The following is a 12,887-nucleotide window of genomic DNA, read 5'->3' on the forward strand; positions in this document are numbered from 1 at the left end:
ACCATGCAGACCACAATGCTGGAACAGGCCGCTGACAGGGCCGCAACCATTTGTGGCAGAAGCCGCAACCCATCGGAGGGCCTGCTGCAACCATTGGAGCAGGGGAGAGTACGTGATGCAAGTGAATGTGTGGAGGCCGCACCGAGCGCAGGTGCTCCGGCGAGCCAGCGAGGGCGACAATGACGATCACTCGTCATGGGAAGGCAGAGCCGCGACCAGCAATTGTCGTGCCGGAATCAGCTAATGGCGGAGCCCTGACCGGCTTTGTTCATGCTTTTCTTTGTGTCGGACAAGGCCACCATGGTGACAAGAAGGGGGGAGGGAAGGCGGCCCCTTCTTGTTGCGATGAGCCTCCTCGGCGTGCTACGAGCCGGCCAAGGTAGCGCGAACGAGAGAGTTTCGATTCTGCGAATCTGAATGCTTTGATCTGTGAATCGTGTGGAGAGGAATGAGAAGGTGTGAGAATGAAGGACGATCGTACAATGGTAATGGGTAGGGATCGGGTGCACCCGCCGGTCGACCGACACAAAATACTACCTTTCGTTTGTCCAACAGCACGGTTAGTATGTAACTTTTTTTCCAGCAAAGTATGTGACAGATTTGACAATCCAAAACTTTTAAAAAAACTTTCACACAACATAACTTGAATTATTCGAAAAGCTTCAAACGGGTAAATGGTATGTCACATGGCATAGAGTTAGTCCTCGCCAAAAGGAAATCAGTCCAATTCTATAATCTCAATTACGCGGACTATAGGATGTGGGTCCAGCACGAAAGGGTACTCTAAGGCGGCAGGGGGCGATCGCAAGGCGGTCGTGCAACTGCGCTAGGGTTAGGGTTCCAGCTTCTCGGGGGTGGTTAGGATCTGGCAGCGATCGGAGGCAACGATGCCCTCGGTGATCGCGGGCTGGGTGTGGCTGTTCCCAGTCGTGGACGACGTTCATGGCTGGGCCGGAGGATGGCAAGGCGACGGGGACGTCGCGGGTCCAATCAAGCACTCCAAGGCCGGCGAGGCCGACTCCAGTGGCGGGGATGACTGCGTCCTCGGCGCCAGGGGCGGTTCCGACGACGGAAGTGACACCAAAGGCGCGGCGTTCGGGTGGTTCTGCGAGTGGGGAATCGTCCAAATCCCCCCAGGAGAGCAAAACCCCGGATCCCACTTCGAGCTTGTCCGCGCGCATGGGGGGGATGGTTCTGATGGAGAAAGAGGCAGAGGGTTCTTCTTTGAAGATCCAGAGGCGGAGCTGCCAAAGTGTTCGCGCTGGTCTACGGTGGGTAAGGTCTGTTCATCTCGTCTCTTTAACAAAACTGTTCTGGAGAGGACAATGCAAAGGGCTTGGGGTCTGCATCGTGAAGCACAGTTTCGGGATATGGGATCAAACATCTTTGTTATGCACTTTGGGAGTGAGGGAGATTACAAACATGCGCTGAACAATGGCCCGTGGCAATTCGACTTCAGTGTTCTGATTTTGAAAGAGTATGAGGGTAAGACAAGGCCATCAGCAATGGTTTTTGACTCTGTGGATATATGGGTTAGGGTCATTGATCTACCGCCAAATAAGAGGACAGGAGCTTTTGGGAAAGCTCTGGGAAATTGGCTTGGTGAGGTTGTGAAAGTGGATGTTGATGCAGAAGGATTAGCGAGAGGTAATCAGCTCAGAGTCAGGGCAAAGATTGTAGTTTTCGAGCCTCTGGTCCATGGGTTTTATCTGAAACAAACCAAGGACGACAAACTGGGAACATGGTTCGACTTCTATTACGAAAAAGTCCCGCATTTTTGCTTTGAATGTGGATGCTTGGTGCATGACAAGAGGGGATGTGAGCCGCCATTGGATTCCTCTTCTTAGTGGGGTGGCTGGCTCCGGGCTTCTCCGGGGAGATCTGGTCCGAAGGAGGGGGCCAGTGGTGGTGCATCAGGTAGCAACAACAGTCAGAGTGGCTCTCAGTTGGGTGAGGATGGAAGTGGGAGGCAGCGCCAAGAGGGCGTTCGTATCCGCGATTTACCGACGAAGAGAAGCTTAAACTCCGACTTCTCCCGCTTTGCCGGACACCGCACTGGCGTTCATGGTGGTCAGTGTGATGGTGAGGTAAACAATCCAAGGAAGGGCCACGGGGCTCAACGAATGACACAGGCACCGGACCTGCAAAACAAATTGGAGCAGCGACGGGAACATGATCTGAGGGACAGGCTGCTGGACAGAAATACTCAGAGGGAGCGAGGCCCGGGAGGCAGCTGGTGTGCGAGGATAAAGGCAAATACAACGTTGGGGGCTCCTCTTTGTTTTTTGCTGGTGGGCTGGGCCGGGTGGGTTATGCTGGTGAGCCCAGCATGCATGAGCAGCGAGGACGTCGGCGGGGTTACTACGTTCGAAAGTCTAGACATGGGGCTGGGCATGACCAAGTTATGGACAAAAGAGACCGCAAGGAGTTTGAGAGCAGGAAGAGGGAGTCGAGACAAGTGTGGGTGCCAAAAGGTGAGGTTGGCAGGCAGGAGGGCCAAGATGCTTTCGTTCACGATACCTGGCGTAAAACGTCGAATGTGTTTGATCGCATCTCTGACAACTATGGGAGATCGGCGGACCCTGGAGCACAGGGCCGCCGGGAGCAATGAACGTTTTAGCCTGGAATTGTCGAGGACTGGGGTTGGACTCGACGGTGGGCGAACTTCGCGACCTGATTAGGTCTCACAACCCAGCGGTGGTGTTCTTGAGTGAAATGAAGAAGAAGGCGCGAGCGATGGATAAGCTTAAGTGGAGTTTGGGCTTTAGATGTGGGGTTGCTGTGGATTGCAATGGCAAGAGTGGAGGGCTAGCCCTTTGGTGGAGAGATCACCTTCAGGTCACTGTCAGACCATGGTGTCAATATTTCCTGGATGCTGAGGTGGTCAGTGAGGGCAAAACCTATAGGATCGCTGGATTCTATGGGGAGCCGGATGTTAAACGCAGATGCAAGTCTTGGGACGCGCTTCGGTATCTGAAGAGGCAGGATAACCTGCCGTGGCTGTGTGGGGGGGACTTTAATGAGATTCTTTTCCAGACCGAGCAGCAGGGAGGTAATCAGAGGGGATTCCTGCAAAGGGAAGCTTTCAGGGATTGTCTTGAGGAGTGTGGCTTAGCGGATCTTGGTTTCATGGGATATACGTTTACTTGGGATAATAAGCAGGAGGGCGACGCTAATATCCAGGTTTGTCTTGATAGAGGTACATGTTCTGATGAGTTCTTGGCCATGTTTCCTAGCTCTTTTGTGGAGCACATCATCACGGAGGAATCTGACCATGTGGCGCTGGTGGTGAGAGTGTTGGAGACGGCTCCAGCTCTCAAACCAAGGGGCGCGCGTTTGTTCAAGTACAAGGAGGCCTGGACTAGACATGAGGGATATGAGGCAATGGTGACTGAAAAATGGTTTGCAGCAGCAACAGGCGAGATGGGGCTGGCTGCAGTGTGTACCCGGCTAAAAGGAATGACTGCTGGAATGCAAGAGTGGGGGAGGAGGGTGTTCGGGTCAGTGCAAACAGATAGTGCACCTCAAAGATCAGTTACAACAGGGAAAGTTCAGAGGGCTAGCGACAGGTAGTCCTTCTGAGACCAGGGCGATCGAGGAGCAACTTCGGGAAACATAAGCGAGAGAAGAAGTGATCCAACGCCAACGATCTAGGGTGGATTGGTTGCAAGCTGGTGACATGAACACTAAATATTTCCAGGGGAGAGCATCACATAGGCGGAGAAAAAACACTGTCTGTGCACTTCGCAGAGATGATGGGTCTAAGTGTGAAGTTAATGAGGAAATGCGAGAGTTAGCAGCGGATTACTATGAGAAGCTTTTCACTTCGGAAGGGTCTCCTAATGCTGATTCGGTCCTTGCAAATATAAATGAGCTCGTCTCTGTTGATATGAATGCGAAGCTAACGGCGCCGGTCTCAGATGAGGAGGTGGAGGCGGCTTTGTTTCAGATGGGCCCGACCAAGGCACCGGGCCCGGACGGCCTCCCGGCTATGTTCTACCAGTGACACTGGTCGCTCGTCAAGGACGATGTTTGTCATGTATTGAAGGATTTCCTTGCGGGTATGGCGGCGCCCGATGCCTTCAACGCTACTGTCATTCTTATGATTCCAAAAGTTAGCTCACCGGAGCTGCTCTCACAATTCCGCCCGATCAGTTTGTGTAATGTCTTGTACAAGATAGCGTCCAAGGTTCTTGCCAATAAGCTGAAGTTGATCTTGCCGGTTCTCATTTCAGAAGAGCAAAGTGCCTTTGTGCCGGGGAGACTTTGTTGGGGAACGTTGCAGAAAATTAAAAATTTTCCTACGGTTTCACCAAGATCCATCTAGGAGTTCATCTAAGCAACGAGTCATGGGAGAGAGATTGCATCTACATACCACTTTGTAGATCGCGTGCGGAAGCGTTCAAGGGAACGGGGATGATGGAGTCGTACTCGCCGTGATCCAAATCACCGATGACCAAGTGCTGAACGGACAGCACCTCCGCGTTCAACACACGTACGGAGCGGACGACATCTCCTCCTTCTTGATCCAACAAGGGGGAAGGAGAGGTTGAGGAAGAAGGCTCCAGCAGCAGCACGACGGCGTGATGATGGTGGAGAGGCAGTACTCCGACAGGGCTTCGCCAAGCACTCAACGGAGGAGGAGAGGTGTTGGGGAGGGGAGGGGCTGCGCCTTGGATCAGGTGTTCAGCCCTCCCCTTGCCCCTCTATTTATAGGGGAAGGGGGAAGGGGGCCGGCCCCCTCTAGATGAGATCTAGAGGGGGGGCGGCGGCCAGGGAGGGGGGCTTGCCCCCCAAGCAAGGGGGGGCGCCCCCACTAGGGTTCCCCCCCCCAACCCTAGGCGCATGGGCCCAAGGGGGGGGGCGCCCAGCCCTCCAGAGGCTGGTTCCCTGCCCCTTGCGGCCCATGAGGCCCTCCGAGAGGGGTGGCCCCTCCCGGTGGACCCCCGGAACCCCTCCGATGGCCCCGGTACAATACCGATATGCCCCCAAAACTTTCCTGTGTCCGTAGGACAACTTCCCATATATAAATCTTCACCTCCGGACCATTCCGGAACTCCTCGTGACATCCGGGATCTCATCCGGGACTCCGAACAACATTCGGTAATCACATACAAGTCTTCCTAATAACCCTAGCGTCACCGAACCTTAAGTGTGTAGACCCTACGGGTTCGGGAGACATGCAAACATGACCGAGATGGCTCTCCGGTCAATAACCAACAACGGAATCTGGATACCCATGTTGGCTCCCACATGCTCCTCGATGATCTCATCGGATGAACCATGATGTCGAGGATTCAATCAACCCCGTATACAATTCCCTTTGTCAATCGGTACATTACATGCCCGAGACTCGATCGTCGGTATCTCAATACCTCGTTCAGTCTCGTTACCGGCAAGTCACTTTACTCGTACCGTAATGCATGATCCCGTGACCAAACACTTGGTCACTTTGAGCTCATTATGATGATGCATTACCGAGTGGTGAAGGAAATATGCCCTAGAGGCAATAATAAAGTTATTATTTATTTCCTTATTTCATGATAAATGTTTATTATTCATGCTAAAATTGTATTAACCGGAAACATAATACATGTGTGAATACATAGACAAACATAGTGTCACTAGTATGCCTCTACTTGACTAGCTCATTAATCAAAGATGGTTAAGTTTCCTAACCATAGACATGAGTTGTCATTTGATTAATGGGATCACATCATTAGGAGAATGATGTGATTGACTTGACCCATTCCGTTAGCTTAGCACTTGATCGTTTAGTATGTTGCTATTGCTTTCTTCATGACTTATACATGTTCCTGTAACTATGAGATTATGAAACTCCCGTTTACCGGAGGAACACTTTGGGTGCTACCAAACGTCACAACGTAACTGGGTGATTATAAAGGAGTGTTATAGGTGTCTCCAAAGGTACATGTTGGGTTGGCGTATTTCGAGATTAGGTTTTGTCACTCCGATTGTCGGAGAGGTATCTCTGGGCCCTCTCGGTAATGCACATCACTATAAGCCTTGCAAGCAATGTAGCTAATGAGTTAGTTACGGAATGATGCATTACGTAACGAGTAAAGAGACTTGCTGGTAACGAGATTGAACTAGGTATTGGATACCGACAATCGAATCTCGGGCAAGTAACATACCGATGACAAAGGGAACAACGTATGTTGTTATGCGGTTTGACCGATAAAGATCTTCGTAGAATATGTAGGAGCCAATATGAGCATCCAGGTTCCACTATTGGTTATTGACCAAGAATAGTTCTAGGTCATGTCTACATAGTTCTCGAACCTGTAGGGTCCGCACGCTTAAGGTTTCGATGACAGTTATATTATGAGTTTATTAGTTTTGATGTACCGAAGGAGTTCGGAGTCTCGGATGAGATCGGGGACATGACGAGGAGTCTCGAAATGGTCGAGACGTAAAGATCGATATATTGGACGACTATATTCGGAGTTCGGAAAGGTTCCGAGTGATTCGAGTATTTTTCGGAGTACCGGAGAGTTACAGGAATTCGTATTGGGCCTTAATGGGCCATACGGGAAAGGAGAGAAAGGGCCAAAAGGGTGGCCGCACCCCTTCCCTTGGACTAGTCCGAATTGGACTAGGGAGGGGGGGGGGGCGCCCCCTTCCTTCCTTCTCCTTCTCTCTTCCCTTTCCTTCTCTCCTACTTCTACTACATGGAAGGGTTCCTAGTTCTACTAGGAAAGGGGGAATCCTACTCCCGGTGGGAGTAGGACTCCCCTAGGGCGCGCCATAGAGAGGGCTGGCCCTCCCCCTCCTCCACTCCTTTATATACGGGGGCAGGGGGCACCCCATGACACACAAGTTGATCTACGGATCGTTTCTTAGCCGTGTGCGGTGCCCCCCTCCACCATATTCCACCTCAGTCATATCGTCGTGGAGTTTAGGCAAAGCCCTGCGCCGGTAGAACATCATCATCGTCACCACGCCGTCGTGCTAACGGAACTCACCCCCGAAGCTTTGCTGGATCGGAGCCCGGGGGTCGTCATCGAGCTGAACGTGTGCTAAACTCGAAGGTGCCGTACGTTCGGTGCTTGGATCGGTCGGATCGTGAAGACGTACGACTACATCAACCGCGTTGTGCTAATGCTTCCGCTTACGGTCTACGAGGGTACGTGGACAACACTCTCCCCTCTCATTGCTATGCCATCACCATGATCTTGCGTGTGCGTAGGAATTTTTTTTGAAATTACTACGTTCCCCAACAGTGGTATCAGAGCCAGATTTTATGCGTAGATGTCATATGCACGAGTAGAACACAAGTGAGTTGTGGGCGATACAAGTCATACTGCTTACCAGCATGTCATACTTTGGCTCAGCGGTATTGTGAGATGAAGCGGCTCGGACCGACATTACACGTACGCTTACGCGAGACTGGTTTCACCGTTACGAGCACTCGTGCTTAAAGGTGACTGGCGGGTGTCTGTCTCTCTCACTTTAGCTGAACCGAGTGTGACTACGCCTGGTCCTTGCGAAGGTTAAAACAGCACTAACTTGACGAACTATCGTTGTGGTTTTGATGCATAGGTAAGAACGGTTCTTGCTAAGCTCGTAGCAGCCACGTAAAATTTGCAACAACAAAGTAGAGGACGTCTAACTTGTTTTTGCAGGGCATGTTGTGATGTGATATGGTCAAGACATGATGCTATATTTTATTGTATGAGATGATCATGTTTTGTAACTGAAGTTATCGGCAACTGGCAGGAGCCATATGGTTGTCGCTTTATTGTATGAAATGCAAATGCCCTGTAATTGCTTTACTTTATCACTAAGCGGTAGCGATAGTCGTAGAAGCAATAGATTGCGTAACGACAACGATGTTACGATGGAGATCAAGGTGTCGCGCCGGTGACGATGGTGATCACGACGGTGCTTCGAAGATGGAGATCACAAGCACAAGATGATGATGGCCATATCATATCACTTATATTGATTGCATGTGATGTTTATCCTTTATGCATCTTATCTTGCTTTGATTGACGGTAGCATTTTAAGATGATCTCTCACTAATTATCAAGAAGTGTTCTCCCTGAGTATGCACCGTTGCGAAAGTTCTTCGTGCTGAGACACCACGTGATGATCGGGTGTGATAGGCTCTACGTTCAAATACAACGGGTGCAAAACAGTTGCACACGCGGAATACTCGGGTTAAACTTGACGAGCCTAGCATATACAGATATGGCCTCGGAACACGGAGACCAAAAGGTCGAGCGTGAATCATATAGTAGATATGATCAACATAGTGATGTTCACCATTGAAACTACTCCATCTCACGTGATGATCGGACATGGTTTAGGATTTGGATCACGTGATCACTTAGATGACTAGAGAGATGTCTGTCTAAGTGGGAGTTCTTAAGTAATATGATTAATTAAACTTAAATTTATCATGAACTTAGTCCTGGTAGTATTTTACAAATTATGTTGTAGATCAATAGCTTGCGTTGTTGCTTTTATATGTTTATTTTGATATGTTCCTAGAGAAAATTGTGTTGAAAGATGTTAGTAGCAATGATGCGGACTGGATCCCTGATCTGAGGTTTATCCTCATTGCTGCACAGAAGAATTACGTCCTTAATGCACCGCTAGGTGATAGACCTATTGCAGGAGCAGATGCAGACATTATGAACGGTTGGCTAGCTCAATATGATGACTACTTGATAGTTTAGTGCACCATGCTTAACGGCTTAGAACCGGGACTTCAAAGATGTTTTGAACTTCATGGACCATATGAGATGTTCTAGGAATTGAAGTTAATATTTCAAGCAAATACCCGAGTTGAGAGATATGAAGTCTCCAACAAGTTCTATTGCTAAAAGATGGAGGAGAATCGCTCAACTAGTGAGCATGTGCTCAGATTGTCTGAGTACTTCAATCGCTTGAATCAAGTGGGAGTTAATCTTCCAGATAAGATAGTGATTGACAGAATTCTCTAGTCACCATCACCAAGTTAGTAGAACTTTGTGATGAACTATAGTATGCAAGGGATGACGAAAACGATTCCGAGCTCTTCGTGATGTTAAAATCAACGAAGGTAGAAATCAAGAAAGAGCATCAAGTGTTGATGTTTGACAAGACCACTAGTTTCAAGAAAAGGGCAAAGGGAAAGAAAGGGAAACTTCAAGTAGAATGGCAAACAAGTTGTCACTCCCGTGAAGAAGACCAAAGCTGGACCAAAGCCTGAAACTGAGTGCTTACACTGCAAAGGAAATGGTCACTGGAAGCGGAAATGCCCTAAATATTTGGTGGATAAGAAGGATGGCAAAGTGAACAAGGGTATATTTAATATACATGTGTTTGATGTGTGCCTTACTAGTGTTTATAGTAACCCCTGAGTATTTAATACTTGTTCGGTTGCTAAAGATTAGTAACTCGAAACAGGAGTTACATAATAAATAGAGACTAGTAAAAAGGCGAGGTGACGATGTGTGTTGGAAGTAGTTCCAAGATTGATATGATCATCATCACACACTCCCTATACTTTCGGGATTAGTGTTGAAACTAAATAAGTGTTCTTTGGTGTTTGCGTTGAGCATGAATATGATTTGATCATGTTTATTGCAATATGGTTATTCATTTAAGTAAGAGAATAAATTGTTGTTCTGTTTACATGAATAAAACCTTATATGGTTACACACCCAATGAAAATGGTTCGTTGGATCTCGATCGTAGTGATACACATATTCATAATATTGAAACCAAAAGATGCAAAGTTAATAATGATAGTGCAACTTATTTGTGGCACTGCAGTTTAGGTCATATTGGTGTAAAGCGCATGAAGAAACTCCATGTTGATGGGATTTTGGAATCACTTGATTATGAATCACTTGATGCTTGCGAACCATGCCTTATGGGCAAGATGACTAAAGACTCCGTTCTCCGGAACAATAGAGCGAGCAACTGACTTATTGGAAATAATACATACTGATGTATGCGATCCGATGAGTGTTGAGGCTCGCGGCAAGTATCATTATTTTCTGACCTTCACAGATGATTTGAGCAGATATGGGTATATCTACTTAATGGAACATAAGTCTGAAACGTTTGAAAAGTTCAAAGAATTTCAGAGTGAAGTGGAGAATCATCGTAACAAGAAAAATAAAGTTTCTGTGATTTGATCACAGAGACAAATATTTGAGTTACGAGTTTGGTCTTCAATTAAAACAATGTGGAATAGTTTCACAAAACTCATGCCACCTGGAACACCACAACATTATGGTGTGTCCGAACATCGTAGCCGCACTTTATTGGATATGGTGCGATCTATGATGTCTCTTATCAGTTTACCACTATCGCTTTGGGGTTATGCATTAGAGACAGCTGCATTCACTTTAAATAGGGCACCATCAAAATCCGTTGAGACGATGCCTTATGACTGTGGTTTGGCAAGAAACCAAAGTTGTCGTTTCTTAAAAGTTTGGGGCTGCGATGCTTATGTGGAAAAGTTTCAACCTGATAAGCTCGAACCCAAATCGGAGAAGTGCGTCTTCATAGAATACCCAAAGGTAACTATTGGGTACACCTTCTATCACAGATCCGAAAGCAAGATTCGTTGCTAAGATGGATCCTTTCTAGAGAAGGAGTTTCTCTCGAAAGAAGTGAGTGGGAGGAAAGTAGAACTTGATAAGGTAATTGTACCTTCTCCCAAATTGGAAAGTAGTTCATCACAGAAATCAGTTCGAGTGATGCCTACACCGATTAGTGAGGAAGTTAATGATGATGATCATGAAGCTTCAGATCAAGTTACTACCGAACCTCGTAGGTCTTCCAGAATAAGATCCGCACCAATATGGCACGGTAATCCCATTCTAGAAGTCATGTTACTAGACCATGATGAACCTACGAACTATGAGGAAGCAATGATGAGCCCAGATTCCGCGAAATGGCTTGAGGCCATGAAATCTGAGATAGGATCCATGTATGAGAACAAAGTATGGACTTTGATTGACTTGCTCGATGATCAGCAAGCCATGTTAAATAAATGGATCTTCAAGAGGAAGACAGACACTGATAGTAGTATTACTATCTACAATGCTCGACTTGTCACAAAAAGGTTTTCGACAAGTTCAAGGTGTTGACTACAATCAGATTTTCTCAACTGTAGCGATGCTTAAGTCTGTCTGAATCATGTTAGCAATTGCCACATTTTATGAAATCTGGCAAATGGATGTCAAAACTGCATTCCTTAATGGATTTATTAAAGAAGAGTTGTATATGATGCAACCAGAAAGTTTTTGTCAATCCTAAAGATGCTAACAAAGTGTGCAAGCTCCAGCAATCCATCAATGGACTGGTGCAAGCATCTCGGAGTTGGAATATACGCTTTGATGAGTTGATCAAAGCATATGGTTTTATACAGACTTTTGGAAAGACCTGTATTTACAAGAAAGTGAGTGGGAGCACTACAGCATTTCTGATAAGTATATGTGAATGACATATTATTAATTGGAAATGATGTAGAATTTTGTGGAAAGCATAAAGGAGTGTTTGAAAAAAGTTTTTCAAAGAAAGACCTCGGTGAAGCTGCTTACACATTGAGCATCAAGATCTATATAGATAGATCAAGACGCTTGATAAGTTTTTCAATGAGTACATGCCTTGATAAATTTTTTGAAGTAGTTCAAAATGGAACAGTCAAAGAAAGAGTTCTTGCCTGTGTTGCAAGGTGTGAAGTTGAGTAAGACTCAAAACCCGACTATGGCAGAAAATAGAAAGAGAATGAAAAGGCATTCCCTATGCCTCAGTCATAGGTTCTATAAAGTAAGCTATGCTGTGAACCAGACCTATTGTATACCTTTCTCTGTGTTTGGCAAAGGAATACAATTTTGATCTAATAGTAGATCACTGGACAGCGGTCAAGAATATCCTTAGTGAGGACCAAGGAAATACTTCTCGATTATGGAGGTGATAAAAGAGCCCGTCGTAAAAAGTTCCATCGGTGCAGGCTTTTACACCGATCCAGATGACCCTAAGTCTCAATCTGGATACATATTGAAAGTGGGAGCAATTAGCTTGAGTAGCTCCATGCAGAGCATTGTAGACATAGAATATTTGCAAAATACATACGGCTCTGAATGTGATAGACCCGTAGACTAAACTTCTCTCACGAGCAAAACATGATCATACCTTAGTACTCTTTGGGTGTTAATCACATAGCGATGCGAACTAGATTATTGACTCTAGTAACCCCTTTGGGTGTTGATCACATGACGATGTGAACTATGGGTGTTAATCATATACAGATATGAATATTGGTGTTAAATCACATGATGATGTGAACTAGATTATTGACTCTAGTGCAAGTGGGAGACTGAAGGAAATATGCCCTAGAGGCAATAATAAAGTTATTATTTATTTCCTTATTTCATGATAAATGTTTATTATTCATGCTAAAATTGTATTAACCGGAAACATAATACATGTGTGAATACATAGACAAACATAGTGTCACTAGTATGCCTCTACTTGACTAGCTCATTAATCAAAGATGGTTAAGTTTCCTAACCATAGACATGAGTTGTCATTTGATTAATGGGATCACATCATTAGGAGAATGATGTGATTGACTTGACCCATTCTGTTAGCTTAGCACTTGATCGTTTAGTATGTTGCTATTGCTTTCTTCATGACTTATACATGTTCCTGTAACTATGAGATTATGAAACTCCCGTTTACCGGAGGAACACTTTGGGTGCTACCAAACGTCACAACGTAACTGGGTGATTATAAAGGAGTGCTACAGGTGTCTCCAAAGGTACATGTTGGGTTGGCGTATTTCGAGATTAGGTTTTGTCACTCCGATTGTCGGAGAGGTATCTCTGGGCCCTCTCGGTAATGCACATCACTATAAG

The sequence above is a fragment of the Triticum dicoccoides genome, chromosome 4B (genome assembly GCF_002162155.2).
Source record: "Triticum dicoccoides isolate Atlit2015 ecotype Zavitan chromosome 4B, WEW_v2.0, whole genome shotgun sequence".
Lineage (NCBI taxonomy): Eukaryota > Viridiplantae > Streptophyta > Magnoliopsida > Poales > Poaceae > Triticum > Triticum dicoccoides.